This window comes from Psammomys obesus, unplaced genomic scaffold (assembly GCF_907164565.1).
Source record: "Psammomys obesus unplaced genomic scaffold, mPsaObe1.curated_primary_1811, whole genome shotgun sequence".
NCBI classification, from domain to species: Eukaryota; Metazoa; Chordata; class Mammalia; order Rodentia; family Muridae; genus Psammomys; species Psammomys obesus.
In genome coordinates, this window is record NW_026596073.1 from 10123300 (window position 1) to 10138103 (window position 14804).

Consider the following 14804-nt stretch of genomic DNA (forward strand, 5'->3'; position numbering starts at 1 on the left):
AACTGAAGGATCAGGAGCTTGTGACATTTGTCCTTCAGCAGCTAAACCAGCTTCCTCTTCTAACTTAGATTGCAGATAGGAAGCACGTTGAGAAACTGCTCAGTTCGCTTCCGAGTTAGAAGGTGGGAGCTCCCTCTTTTGGCCACGCCACACTTCTTCATGGTAGTGTGAGCGCTGGAAGGGTGTGTCTTCAGCTTCTCATCCCGTGTTTCAGGGTCCCTTCTCAGTCACACATGTGCTATTGGTAGAAGTGTTTCCATGTCCCCTTTACAATAGCATAGTAAAAGCACAGAATAGTCACTCGTTTCGTTTTCTTCTTTACTTAACACACTTTTTTTTCTTTTTGCTGTCTGAGTGCTCAACACTGGAAGTACAGCGTTATAAAAGAAAACAGCTTGGGACTCATGGCCTCATGGAGCCTTCATTTAATGGCTTCATTAGGATTTTCATAGTCACTTTTCTGTCCAGTCCCCATCATGTGAGCTAATCTATTAAATGTCCCTTAGAGTATATTTGTATTCTATTGATTCTGGCCTAGCATCCTGCGAAATCTCACCAACAGGACTCCTCAAACACGAGATGAACAGGGATGACACCAACAAACACGCCAAACTGAATGGGGAAAAGCCCACGATTGCCTCAACCCCACACGAACAATTATAGACAATGCAGCGAAACTTGTTGACCCTTACTCGTTTCCTTCCTGAACAAATCAACTTCTTTCTTCCTGCAAAAGTAGGTACGGCTTCCTGGAAGAAAAGGTGTGCCCTGTTACCTGTCCTGGTTTGCTTCTTCAAACGGTGAGGAAGTGGGGGTGGTTACTCCTGCACGGATTCTTTGTGTAGTCAGTATGGGACTGTCTCTAATGTAAGACGGTCCCTGCCGACTGCACATTAGCAGGAGCTAATGAAGAGCAGGACCCAACAGAGAGGTTAGGTGGAGGCCCCCCCCCCCCTGCTGCTTCTGGATTCTGATGGCTCTGGGCTGCCTACTGGGGCTGTGAATTACCAGCAGCTGCTCACTCTCACTTCCTGTCTGCCACAGCTACCAGCAGCTGTTCGTCTTTCTTACCCAACATCCAGATGCAAACAGCTGTTCTTTTTTCACGATTGGCAGCAGGGGCTCATTTTTGCCCCAACACATGGGCACCCAATTCTGTTTTTCAGTTCTAAGAAAAAACGGGAAGTCTTCAGGAAGGTCGGAACGGGGTGAGGAGAAAAGGGAACAAGAAAATGCTTAGCTACAGAAGGAGCCTGTGCTGGCGAGCTGAAAGGTGGACGAGATAGCTCTCCTCGTTCCTCTGGGGCTGCATCAACCTGTAACAGGCACCATGGCTTCGTCCTAACTAAGACCTTAGAAAGCAAGGAGACATCATCAACAAACCCCAGGAAACTGAGCACCTCGGGGTATCCGGGGCTGGTACCCTGGGGATCTGGCTTTTGTTTCTGTATTTAGAAAATGTTTTCAGGAACACATCCCACACCCCTCTGGACATGTAATGGATGCCATATAAACAACTCTGTCTTGATAGATATATTTATACACATCTACTTGCATTTATTATCAGCCCTGTCAGCTAATGACGACAGAAGGTACGACTTCAATTTTCTTTTTGCTGTCTGTGGGGTGGTGGCGTGTATATGTGTATGATTTCCTGCAATTGCTCTTTTATGGTGGTCAGAGGCCAAAGCTGGTTGTTTCCCACAGTTGCTATCACCTTATTTTGAGTCTGTCAACCTTGCTGAGTCCAGAGCTTACTGATAGAGCTTAACTGGATAGCCAGTGAATGCCAGGCATCCACAAGTGCCTGCCTCCCCAGCGCTGGGATTCCAGCCTGCCACATGGTGTTTTATAAGTGGGTCCTGGGAGATCTGAACTCTCAACTCCTCAAGCTTGCGCAGTACATCCCTTATAACTGATCCACCTCTCTGGACCCTAAATGGATTGTCTCTATTGAGGTTTGTTTTGTTGTTGTTGTTGTTGTTTGGGGTTTTTTGTTTGTTTGTTTTTTTAACCAATAAATATTCCTCATTCTCACCACCCTCTTCTCATTTTTTTTTTAAAAACAGAAAGTTGGTAATAGATGGAGAGGACTTTTATTTATTTAGTATTTATCGTATCTTCACTACTGTGCATTTAAAAAATGTGATTATCTGTTCCACTTTCATCAGAAACTTAGGAAATAGGCATTTCTTCTACTGCTTAGTTGATGTAGAAACATGACTGGGCATTGAGGAGCTGGTTACATGGGTCCTCAGTCAGGGATGGCTACTCCAATATACAGCATACCAAAGCCTTCAATCTCTGAAAGGCACACCAAGAGGGAACAAGAAGAAATGACTTCATCTGTTTCCGGGTTGCATATATCTATATGTCCCAGATACCAATAAAAAATCCATGAAAAACTACCTGTGTTTGTAAAAATCATAGTTTTGAAGAGAATGAGCAGAAGCACATGCAGGCTCCTGCCATTCTGGCCCGCTCCCTCTGTCCCTTTCCTTTCTACTTTTCAGAAAACACAGAGTAGGGAGGACTGAGTTTTACAATACTGCTATTACAAAAGCAGATGGACAATCAACCCAACAGCTTCCCCTTCCATGGAAATTCACCCAAACTTCACCTCATCATTTTAAGCTATAGGACGCTGCCATAAAATGTCATAAAAGGTAAAATAATAATTAAAAAAAAAAACCCAGAATGCTCATGTTATAGTTGTATTCACAAGTCAAGTCTCTGACTTGCCCTCAGACTTCTCTCTCCTAGGTAAAAGAGTTTGAAAGGGAATTAGCCAAAGTATGTGCAGGCTTGATAACCTCCGTTCACACCCCAAGTCCAGCCATCAGCATCCAAACCACGTGAGTGTTGATCCTGTGTAACGCTCGCTGGGAAGGAACTGGCTGGAACTCTAAGAAAACATCCACTGGCTAGGGAGCCATGAAAACAAGCTCCTATTCTTATAAAGATTTCCCAAACTTTCAGGATGGGGTTTCTGGGGCTGGCCAGGAGTCAGCCTCACTTAAGATCCTGCCAAATTGAGCATCAACAGCTCATTTGGCTCGGGAGAAAAAGAAATGAGAAACAACTGACATTTGTATACTTGAAATTACGAGCTGCCTCTCTAACAAAGAGACCAAACACTTTCAGCTTGTTTTACAGTAAACATACACACTGGACAGTCTGGTTGGCTCACAGCTGGCTGTACATATGTGGGACATATGTGAACACATATGCATACATAAAGGTCCCATATGTTCACTTAAAAGGACACTGTCAAGTCATTTTATGACTTTTTTTTTTTTTTTTGTTCTCTGGTCTCCATTGTTTACAAAATCTTCTTAGAAGCTTAAAAATACAATCTTTTCCCTACTGATTTTTGTCTTCTTCTTCTTTTTTTAAATAAGTATTTTGAATGGCACTCACATAGATGGGGCTGGTTCTCTTTAAAGCATGAATTCACTTCAACGCATATAGCAAAGCACGTTGTTGAAATGCAAGCAAAACACTAAGAGAGAAAACTTCCTGAGAAAAGCAGGGTAACTGTAGTGTGCCTTCAGAGCAGGCACTTCTGAATGGCAAGTTAAAAAGTCATTTTCATGCTACTGTTTTAGTTGATGTTAGATATCATAGGTAGACGCTAGGGAGCATGAGAAATTCCACTGCTTAGAATACATTTTGTCATGTTTTTCTACCTTTACCTTAAGTAGCAATCCTCTTTAGAAGTCCTTGGGATTTTGGGGGGAAAACTGGAACAATCAAAGCAAATGAAAACTGAGAGTGAAATATTGGCAGATGATCATTTGTCTGCTGAGTTGGCAAATGTCAAAACGTAAGACTGCACAACGCCAAGGAGACACCAAGAGAAAAGAAGGGCACGTTCATACATTAGCGGCGGAATTTGAAAATAGACTTCTGATTCCCTGCACTCTGCCGAAGGTTTGGTTATGAGTCTTAATATCTGCTTTGATACACTGCTAGGTAGAGTCTTTCAGAGGCCCTCTGGGGTAGCTCCTGTCCTGTTACTTGTTTTCTCCTACATCCAATGTCCATCCCATTTGTCTTTCTAAGTGAGGATTGGTCATTCTACCCTGAGTCCTCTTTCTTGTTTATCTTCTTTAGATGGATAGAGTTCAGTATATTTATCCTATCTTATAGGTCTATATAAGTGAGTATATACCATGTGTATATACTTTATGTGTATATACTTTCTCCTTCTGGGATACCTCACTCAGGATGATCGTTTCTAAGTCCGACCCCATTTGCCTGCAAATTTCATGATTTCCTCATTTTTAATTGCTGAGTAGTATTCTATTGTGTAAAAATACCACAATTTCAGGGCACAGGGATCTTTCATGAGATTGTTTCTCCAACCAAGGACCATGTATGGATATAACCTAGAACCCCTGCTCGGATATAGCCCATGGTAGTTCAGTATCCAAATGGATTCTCTAATAAGGGGAACAGGGACTATTTCTGACATGAACTCAATGGCTGGCTCTTCAATCTCCCCCCCCCTCCCCCTGAGGGAGGAGCAGCCTTGCTAGGCCACAGAAGAGGACATTGCAGCTGGTCCTGAAGAGACCTGATAAGCTAGGTTCAGATGAAAGGGGAGGAGGACCTCCCCTATCAGTGGACTTGGAAAGGGGCAGGGAGGAGATGAGGGAGGGAGGGTGAGATTGGGAGGGAATGAAGGAGGGGGCTACAGCTGGGATACAAAGTAAATAACCTGTGATTAATATAAAAAGTAAATAAAAGAAAGAAAATAGACTTCTGGAAGTAAATCTGCCAACATTTCTTTGAAGAATCAAAAGTACATACTTTGTGACTTGAGTTTGATCCCTGGTAGCTAGGTAGAAGAGCCACAAGAACTGACTCTACAAAGCTCTCCTCTCAGTCCCACAAGTCTGTTGTGCTGTCTGCACCCCCCCCCCAATTAATTTTTCTCCAACTTTGTCTTACTTAGCAATACCCTGAAGCAATTCTTGGGTTGGGAAAAAGTACACACTTAACTGTGTGTGAGTGTGTGTGAGTGTGTGTGAGTGTGTGTGAGTGTGTGTGTGTGTGGTGTGCATGTGCATTCACTCCCTGTCAGTGTCTCCCTCCCTGGAATCTCACCATACGAACACCAATTTGTAAATACACAGCCACAATACTTTTACAGAAATACTAATTTAGTTCGACAAAACGAAACCAAGTCAGTGTTGTTTGTTTTTGTAATGAGAGTGGCTGCTGGACGAACTAAGGCGTGTCCACACGGAACAGAACCCACTCTTGTCGAGAGTGAAGCGGAGCAGTGGCAGCTGACGCGGATGATAAGGTGAATGGATGAGCTTATGAGCTCACTTTTAAAAATAAATGACGGAATGAGCCTTCACCTGTATTCATTTATTGTTGTCAGCTCTCATCTACCGGCTGCCATGATTTCACTTAAAAGATAAAGATGAACACGCACTAGGACAACGTTGTTTTGTTTTTGTTTTTGTTTTTTTTTCTGGGCAGGATCACACAAAAAAGTGAAGAGTCGAGCAGGAACAAGCTGAATCAGCCACAGTCAGTGCAAAAATTGCACATGAGTGTATGTTTGCAAGAATTTTTGAAGTAATCATTTGTTACCTTAAATGAACTCATCTAGGCTTCAGGGGTTTTGAGGAAGGAGGGGTCATGTGAACACTGTGGTAGGTAGGCAGGAGCAGGCCATCAGGATGCTGGCGCCACCAAGTGGTATCAGAGCTACTGTTGGCTCCCCCCACCCCCCACCGAGGTAACTAGTAGAATGTTGAAAGCTCCAGTTCTTTCAAGAATGGGATACACAGGTATGACCCCGATTCTTACATGATCAGGAAGTAAAAACAAACAAACAAAAAAACGGATAGAGAACAAATAGCTTTTGCCCTGGAATTTGAGTTCTTTTTGGTCCCCAATTTGGGCGGATGCTCTGCTGTGCCTGCCCTTTACCTATCAAGTCTTGGAATGTGTACAATATTTTTAACTAATGGACTGGTTCTTGCAACTGTGTACCTCTTCGTCATCTCATTTATTATGTGCATTTTATCTCTTTATTGCCTTTTCCCTAGCCTGGCCTGTTTTTACTTTTCTAGTGAACACTCAGAGGCTAACTGCATCCTCTCTCTGCTTTGGTTTAGCTATAACCAAGTTTTGTGCTAGGCTTCCTGACGCACTGGTCATTTATTAACACTATTCATGAGTGTCCAGTTGTCTTTGCACCCACAGCAAAAGCTAATTTCGCTGCAGCAACTTCTAACAGTTGACCATGATGCCTCATTTTCCCAGTGGCTCAGTTCACCTCAGTTCACCTTAGCCCAGTATGACGGCCATGGCTTTATTCACCATTAAAGTGCTCTGATTTTTAAGAGTCTATTACATGGTTACACAGACGCCTTACCTATGTGTTTCTTCTCCTGATGCATATAATAAATAAGCTAAAAGAAAAATGGAGGAATTTGATCCAGGTAAGGAAAACTCATGCCTGAGGGAGGAGAGGGACGGAGGGACAGAGAGAGAGGGAGAAAGAGAGAGAGAGAAAAGAGAATGTATATCATCCTAACACACAAATATTCAATTCAAGTTTTGATTTATCACTTCATTTAACATTTATTTCTTTGGAATTTAAGTTGAATGATTTTGAGTTCCAAATAAGAATATATATTTGTAGTTTTAAAATATTTACATTTTAATTTTTCATAGAAAAGAAGTCCCAGATAGGAGCCACAATTCATCAGCAAATGGGAAAAGTTGAAGTAAAGGAACACAAAAGCTCTAAACACTTTGGGCAGGTCCTAACACTTACACTGTAAGCTCCTTCAACACCAAAGGTGGTATGTCATTTCTCCATGGTCAATGTCGTGCTGGGTGCATAAATACTGTTGAGGAGAATTTGCAGTGGTTTCTCTCAGTTTGTGTAACTGATCTTCGTGGCAATGTATTTACGTGTTTTCTATTTGGTGTCAACCTGGCTGCCCCTGTCCTATTTAGAGCCATGCTTTCCCTTAGCTCCTTATTAGAAATGCATTGAATTTTCCCCGTGGTATCAAGGAATCTGAGCTCTCCCACACAGTCTGTTACCTAGTCTTCTTTATACCCAGGAACAATTACTTTTGACATAGCTACAGTCTGTGTCTCTGGCAGGGAATGTGAGCACACACTGATCTGGGTAGGCTGGAAGGTGCTGCCTCATTGACTCCAAAAGATCACTGCTCTTTCTCCCTCCCTGAGGGCCTAGACTTGAGTCACTTTAGAGCACAGGTTGTTGGCATTTAACTGAAGCTATTCTTTAACTAGATGAGTCATTCATTCCTCATCTTCCTTTTATCACCTGGGTATTCTGCCACCCGCTGAGTACACAATGAGGAATGGGAAGGACATCCTGGAGGGGACTTTCCAGTGGATACACGAAACAATACACACACACACATGCATGCACACAAGAGGGGAGTTAACTTATCGTGTTCATGTGCAGTGAGTCAACTCTTTAGCTACTTTCTTTTGTAACATGGGTTATTTTATAAACTGTTTCCTCCTTATACCAGCATCATTAGCAGGAGGGTCAGGCTCTACACAGGAAGGCTCACGGGCAGATATTCAGATCTGCTCTCTTTTAAAATATTTTTCCTTTTCTCTACACATGTGTTTTGTGACCCTGCACAATTTAGATACAAGACAAGTATTATGCCTGATGGAATGGTGTGCCTAAGGTCCCAAGATTTCTCTCTCTTTCTCTCTTTTTTTCCTCAGCTTAGGATCTGTATATTATTTAATTGAAGGCTGAATATGAATCCCTATTTTGTCATTTACCAGGTTTTTTTTTTTTTAACATTGGACAGAACAGGGGACTTCTCTGTGTTTTGGGTTACTTAGTTGCAGCATGGGGCTATACTCTATTTCCTGGGTTTAGGATTGGGTTTTTCTTCCTTTAAGACAGATTTGTTTTTAGAGATATATTTATTTATTATGTACACAGCGCTCTGCCTGCATGTATGCCTGCATGCCAGAAGGGCGCCAAATCTCATTAGAGATGGTTGTGAATCACCATGTGGTTGCTGGGAATTGAACTCAGGACCTCTGGAAGAGCACCTGTTCTCTTAACCTCTGAACCATTTCTCCAGAACAATTTTTTTTGTTTAAGATAAAAATTCACAAAGCATAAGATCTACCCATTAGTCATTGTTCTTAGTAAAGTTAAAGGTTTGTGTTAACTATCATTAATCCTAATTTTAGAACATTTTTATTATTATCAAACTCCAATTCACCCTGAGGCCACCAACAATCACTCTTTATGTCTGTTCAGTTTTCAAAATGTGAACTAAATAAATTTGTATGTGAAAAGCATTCAAAACATCATCCAACACCAAGTAAGTGCTATATACATGTTGTCAGTCATGATGTTGATGTTATTTTTTATCAACATTATTGCTATTATCTTTGTACTGTCCTTCAACGTAGTGTCTGAAAATCACAACTTGCAGAATAAATGAAAAAGGTAGTGGAAACCATTATTCCCTTAGCATTCTAAATAGTGGGCCTACATATACAAATTACAAATGTAATCTAAGTCACAATGGGATCTATATTAGAATACTTTACTGAAAAAAGTTATCTTAAAATGGGCTGTCGGCCAGGTGCATAATGGTCATCACAACACTCATCTAAGAAAGGAAGATTATATGCTCCAGGTCAGCCTGAGCTACAGGATAAGACCTTTTCTCAAAAATCCAAAATGAAATGAAAAGCAAACAAAAGTTCAAAGAGCTCTTACTGCAATGGGTTGACTCAATGGTACTGTTTACTGATTACAGAAAATAAGTCTCAAGTCCCAAATGTCAACAAGTAGACATAGGGAAATCCATGGATTCTAAGCCTCTATTTCTGCTAAGGGGACCTACATCAGATATGATTTATAAAGCTTTTTAACATCGGCAAAATTGTTTATTAATAAATATGATGAGAACTTTATATTTATAAATTTATATTACAATTTAGACACACAACCACGTGGCAGTCATTTTGTAATCTTATTAGTCACAGCTTCCTGAGAGAGAGCACATTGAGTGTGCACCATCTCTATCCTTAAGTCCTTCACTGGCTCTCTCTGCTCGCTGGATGGTGTTTAAATGCCCTGGCAGAGCATCACTCTCTTTGGTCTTATTCGCCTGTGGAATATCCATCCTCGGGTCCTCCTGTGAGCTCTCCAAATGATGTTCCTTTGGCAGAACTACCCAGACCTTAAAGCCTGCAGGCCTGGTACTCTGCCATTCTTTGTGTTCTCCTCTCCCCCACAAAGTTAGGAGAAAGATTTTCTCCTGAAGAGTTTAATGTTGAGTAAAGAAAAGAATTAATGGTACTTGGAGGTGATGTGTTTTGGGGCATGTATTATATATTCCATAGAGAGATTCAAGTACTCGAAGATTGTTCATTCGCTTCTGTGACCCAGATTCTTTTATCTGCCCTGGATAATTTCAAAGAGATACACATGTGATGTTTTGTTTGCTTTTGCAGTTTATATCCTTTCTATGAATGGCTCTCTTCTCTCTTTCCTTTCACTTAAGTGATAGAAGAAGCTGGTTCTCTTTCCTGCAGATAAAAGCTCTGGTAGAAACCTCCCATCCCATAAGAGCCTACATCTAGTTTGACAGATTTCTAAAATGTGACATTCTTTTTCATGGCCTCTCTTGGCAAGACGTCTTCCTCCTGCATCTGCCTAGTGAACTCTTTATTACTTCAACACTTGGCTTAGCACTTCTGGTAAAGCTTTTTCTGACTTTATTGGATACAGTTGTGTGACTTATCCTCCTGATCTTACTGCGTTGTGGATAGCCCAATACTAGGAGCCATCCTTTACTATGTGCCCAAAATTATTAACTTCCTAGATATACATTAACTAACTTAATCCTTCCTACTGCCTTATATGGAAGCACAGTTATTGCCACTTCGTTTTATAGACCCTGAAACAAGAGCAGAAAGGTTAAACTGCCTTAAAACTTAGTTAATAAGTGGCACACTCAGAACCTGAAATGAGCCAGTTGTGTTCTGAACAACTGATTTACACCATCACGCTGAGTTCCTTTATAGTTCCCTCTCATAATTGTGCTTACATGTCTGGCTCCACCTTCAGGAAGAGAAGTTTTTCATTTGGTTCAACTTGTAATTTCAGGATACAGTGAGTGCCTGGCACATAGAAAGATCAATAAGTGAGAGAATGAGCCAGTGAACAAACAATGCCTCAGCATTTGTAATGAACCACATATTTTACTCAATGTGATGTCTTTAATTTTTCTTTGGTGGACATTTAAAAATGTCTCTGAAGTTGGAAGATGTCTTAGTGATGACGTAAATATTTAATAGGCTGGCTCCTTGCTCTTAACTCAGTATACTGGAAAGTTGTGCTAATGTGGTACATCCCAAATCCATTGTGTCACAGAATCAAGACAATATCAGTATCAGTTTGCATCTAAGTGCTTTCTTCTTGGCTTTTCTCCTCCAAAGCATCTTTTCTCTACATTTTATTCTGTCTTTTCTCCCTCAGAAACAAGGCTGCGTCCATGGATGAGAATTTTTTTGTTACTTTTGGAAATTACTATGGTTTTGAAATGTGCTTATATAGGTTTAGATGTCCATGAATATTAGGCCAGAGATGACTGGGTTGGAACAGGACCAATGCTTTAGTCATAAGGATTCAAACACTGAAAAGGAGGCAATACCCTTAATCACCTTCCGTACTTGACTCAATGTGTAATGTCAGAATGTGTTAGCCACCTTGTTTTGTTCTCCCTCTTTATTTTCATCACAGGTTAGTCTTCACTGAATATGAGCTGCTTCTGGAGAATATACTCTCGAAGAGCAGCCATTCTTCTGCCTCCTAGGTCCAGGCTGGAGTAAGAGAATCAGTGAAGTTTTCATCCTCTGCTTGTCTCTTTACTCTCATTTGTGGCCCGTGTTAGAAGGACAGCTCCTGCTCATTCTCTTATGGAATATCTCTTGGTTCAGCTTAGATGCTTTCTGTCCCAGAAGAACAAAAGGAGACAAACTGAGACAAACCATGAATTGCTGACCTTGAATCTCCTCTTTAGCCCCGCCTCTTCTTTTTTTGGCTAGTTGCTATGGTAAAACTTGCGCCGTCTAGGCAGCCTTTATCTCACATACCTATGTAGCCTCCCCTTGGCCCAAATGACTCGTGTACAAGTGAATTAGGATGCTAGGTACATTAAGTAACCCTATTGATTTAATGCAAGCTTTTAAAAGAAAATTCAAAACTACTGGCTCTTTTGCTTTAGGTTTTAGAATAGGATGTTAGGTGAGATCTTTATAGTTAGCATGTGAGTTAGTAGTTTTTTTTCTAAGTTAAATTATTATAGGTCGCCAGGGGTCTTATTATTATTCTGAGCTAATGTCCAACCAGAGGGGACTTTTACTTTTCCCCCAAGATTTTAGTTGTTATTTGAAGAAAACAAACAAACAAACAAAAAAACCAAAAACCTCTCCCCCCTTATTCTATAGATGCACCTTAACTTGCTTATTGAGCCTCAGCTACATGGGATCAGAAGGCAGGAATAACTTTCCTAATGGAAGAGTATAAGGAGCCCTCCTGTGCATTGGCAGATTCAAACCATAAATCAAGAAAGCCTCCTCTATCCTTAGGAACAAAGTGGTGCTGGGCAGTGTGCCACGGATGCTTTAGAAGTGGCAGAGAGAAGCCATCTTTTAGGAAGGGGCAATGCAGGTCACAAGACAGTAAGTACCTGTGGTCTGAGAGAGATGGGACCTTTTCATCTGCCTCTGCTGCTGCCACGTGACAAGGGTGGGTGAAGAGGAAGAGATCCCTCAGCCACCAAGCCTCAGGTGAGGTAGTTCCTGAAATCCTCAAGACCTCACATCTACAGACATACAGATCTAGAGGTTCAATTATCAGGGAACCAAAAAGCTATCTTGACCCTAGAACACTTGTTTCGTTTTACTTTTCTTTAGGCAGATGTGGCAAAAAGAGGTGCTTGGGGGTTTCAGTTTTGAGTTAAGTCAAACATATCACAGACCTTCATTTCCACACACCCCCAAGCCTGGAAAGCAGTCCCCCCAGTGAGCTTGTTTAAGGCAATCGGTTTGTGTCAATTGGTTTATGTGCCCAGCATGTTGCAGTTAGATTTAGGGATTTAAGAACTCTTAGCTTCCTGTCAGTCCCTTGGTGCCTCTAGGCTCAAACAGAGCTTTGATCTTTCGTAGGAGGTACACTTAAAAACAGGTTCCAGGGGCTCCTTTAATAATCTCCATCTCAAATGACATAGTAAGGATGGTACAATGTCATCTGGAATCAAGCTGAGAGAAGTGCAGAACTAAGCAAAGGGGACTTCTTTACAGTGGGACCAAAGCTAAGGAAAATCCCAGTGGGCCAAAATGTATTTCTCAGACTCCTAAGTTGAGGAAACAAAAATGACTTACGTAGTTTAAGAATAATTTATTTACTCAATTTTAAAATTAAAAAGCCGACCAAATAACTTCTTCTCAGCTAAAAGGGGATTACACGACAAGAACCAGGGCCTGAACTAGAGCCGGAGTCCCACTGTTAGTGACCCTGGAAACACCAATATTTAGACATAAACAATTCCATACAATAACCCCAAGAGTTTAAGAGCAAAGACAAGACTGCGGTGCAGAAGGGGTTATAAAAATCTGTAGGAGTATATTTCCATGTGCGTGCACGTGCACATGTCTGTGGGCGCGCATGTCTGTGCGTGTGTGTGTGTGTGTGTGTGCATGTTGACGCTGGTGTCCTCCTCTATCACTCTTCACCATGGTTTTTGAAGACAGAGCTCACAAATTTCGTAGTCATGTGTATTAGTTACTTTTCTGCTGCTGTGACTAAGTGTCATGACCAAACACAACTCAAGGAAGAAAGAGTTTATTTTGACCTGTGGTTCCATGTTCGTGTAGAGGCGATTCAGCTGGACAACCTTCAGGGGCCTAGCAGAGTCTTACATCATCTCCTGCCACCATGGCCATGTATGCCAGGTGTGTGCACGGGTAAAATGACCAACCTCTTGTTCTCCCCCTGTCCCCATGGGCTCGCTTTCTTTCTTTCTTTCTTTCTTTCTTTCTTTCTTTCTTTCTTTCTTTCTTTCTTTCTCTTTCTGTCTCTCTCTGTGTCATGGGTGCCCCTTTTTACCCCTTTCTTCCCTCTCTCTTTCTCTGCCCTCATGGCCCACTCACTCTATCTCTTCCCCAGGCCCCCTCCCCTTTCCCACAATAAACCTCCCTTATACCAGATCTGTTGTGGCATGACATGTAATTCCTCAGGGGGTTATACCTTGGCACAGCCTGCCATGGTGTCCCCGCTACACCATTGTACAACATCTAGGGCTCGCTGTCTCAGAACATAAGGACATTTAGCCTTGAAAACAAGCACCAGGGTCTTTCTTCTCCTGTCACAGGTAGAGTCCACAATGGCGAGGAAAGTTTGCCATCAGGAGCAAAAACTGGTTGGTTACATTTCCTCCAGGGACAGGAAAGAGAGAGAGGGGGAACAGAAAACTGGGGTGAGGCTGTCAACCAACCCTCAGAGCCCACCCTTATGATGTATTATTTTCTTCCTAATCCAGGCTTCACCTCCTAGAGGTTCCATAACCAAAGAGCACCACCAACTGTGGACCCAGTGTTTGAATACATAGGCCTAGCAGGGAGACATTTCCCATTGAAAGTGTCAAAAACTAGATAGATGAATGCTAATCCCTGGGGATCTTCTAGTCTCTGGATTTCCAGGGCTGGAACTATATTTTATGCTGCCATTGCTAACTTCTTACATATTTGAGAGAACTCAGATCGCAGGACGTTCCATGGGGAACTTATTAAAGGGTCACAGCATTAAGAAGATAGAGAGCTGATGAGCTAGAAGGAAATGAGTTTACCATTAAGGTGCTCCTCCCTCCCCCCTAGAAATCCTTAATTTTGTTACTGTTAGGATTTTGGAACCAAACCTGCTTCTGGGTTGCCTAACAACTTATGATGTTATCATGTGGCCAGGTGTTATCAGGTGGCCATGTTATCATAGGCCAGGTGGCTATACCTGGAAGGCGTGGTTACCTTGCCCCTTAAAGGGACCAGCTGGCCATGTGGTCCCTTTCTTGGTCCCTCTTGCTCCTGGCCTCTTGGCCTTCTCCCCTTTCTCTATTGGGGCACCCCCTTCTCTCTCTTTACCTCTCTCTCTCTCTGTTCCCCCATCATGCCCTTCTCTCCCTCCCTCCATCTCCACCTATTAAAGCACTTTCATATAGAAGATCTGTTGTATGCCTAATCGTTATTATTTAATTTGTCCCATAACCTTACCTTGGTGCCGTGGCTCGGATGGGTCCCATGGCTTTGCCAGACCCTTTTGACCTCCTCTGGGACAAAATGGACTTGTACAGCAGATCTTCTCTGCTCTATCTATGCCTGGGAATCTTTACTTTTCCTCAACTATCTACTGTGCACGTGTCTGTCTCGCTGCCTGTGGTGGCACCGAAGGTGGCCTCCCGGCTCCTGCTGTGGCTTCTACCTGCTGCTATGACTCCTCCACTACTCTCAACAGACTGCTCCCAGTTGCTCGCCACCGAGCCTCTAGGGCTTGTCCCCTGCCCGTTTGCCAAGGCCCGGGCACTCCCACAACGCCAAAGTTGACTTATAAAAGTGGCTGGTTTGGGGAGCTTCACTATGGCTCCACACTATGACTTCACGTGGTTTCGCCGCCATTTTGACTCAGGAATTTAAAGCATCTGAAACATATATATATATATATATATATATATATATATATATATATATATATA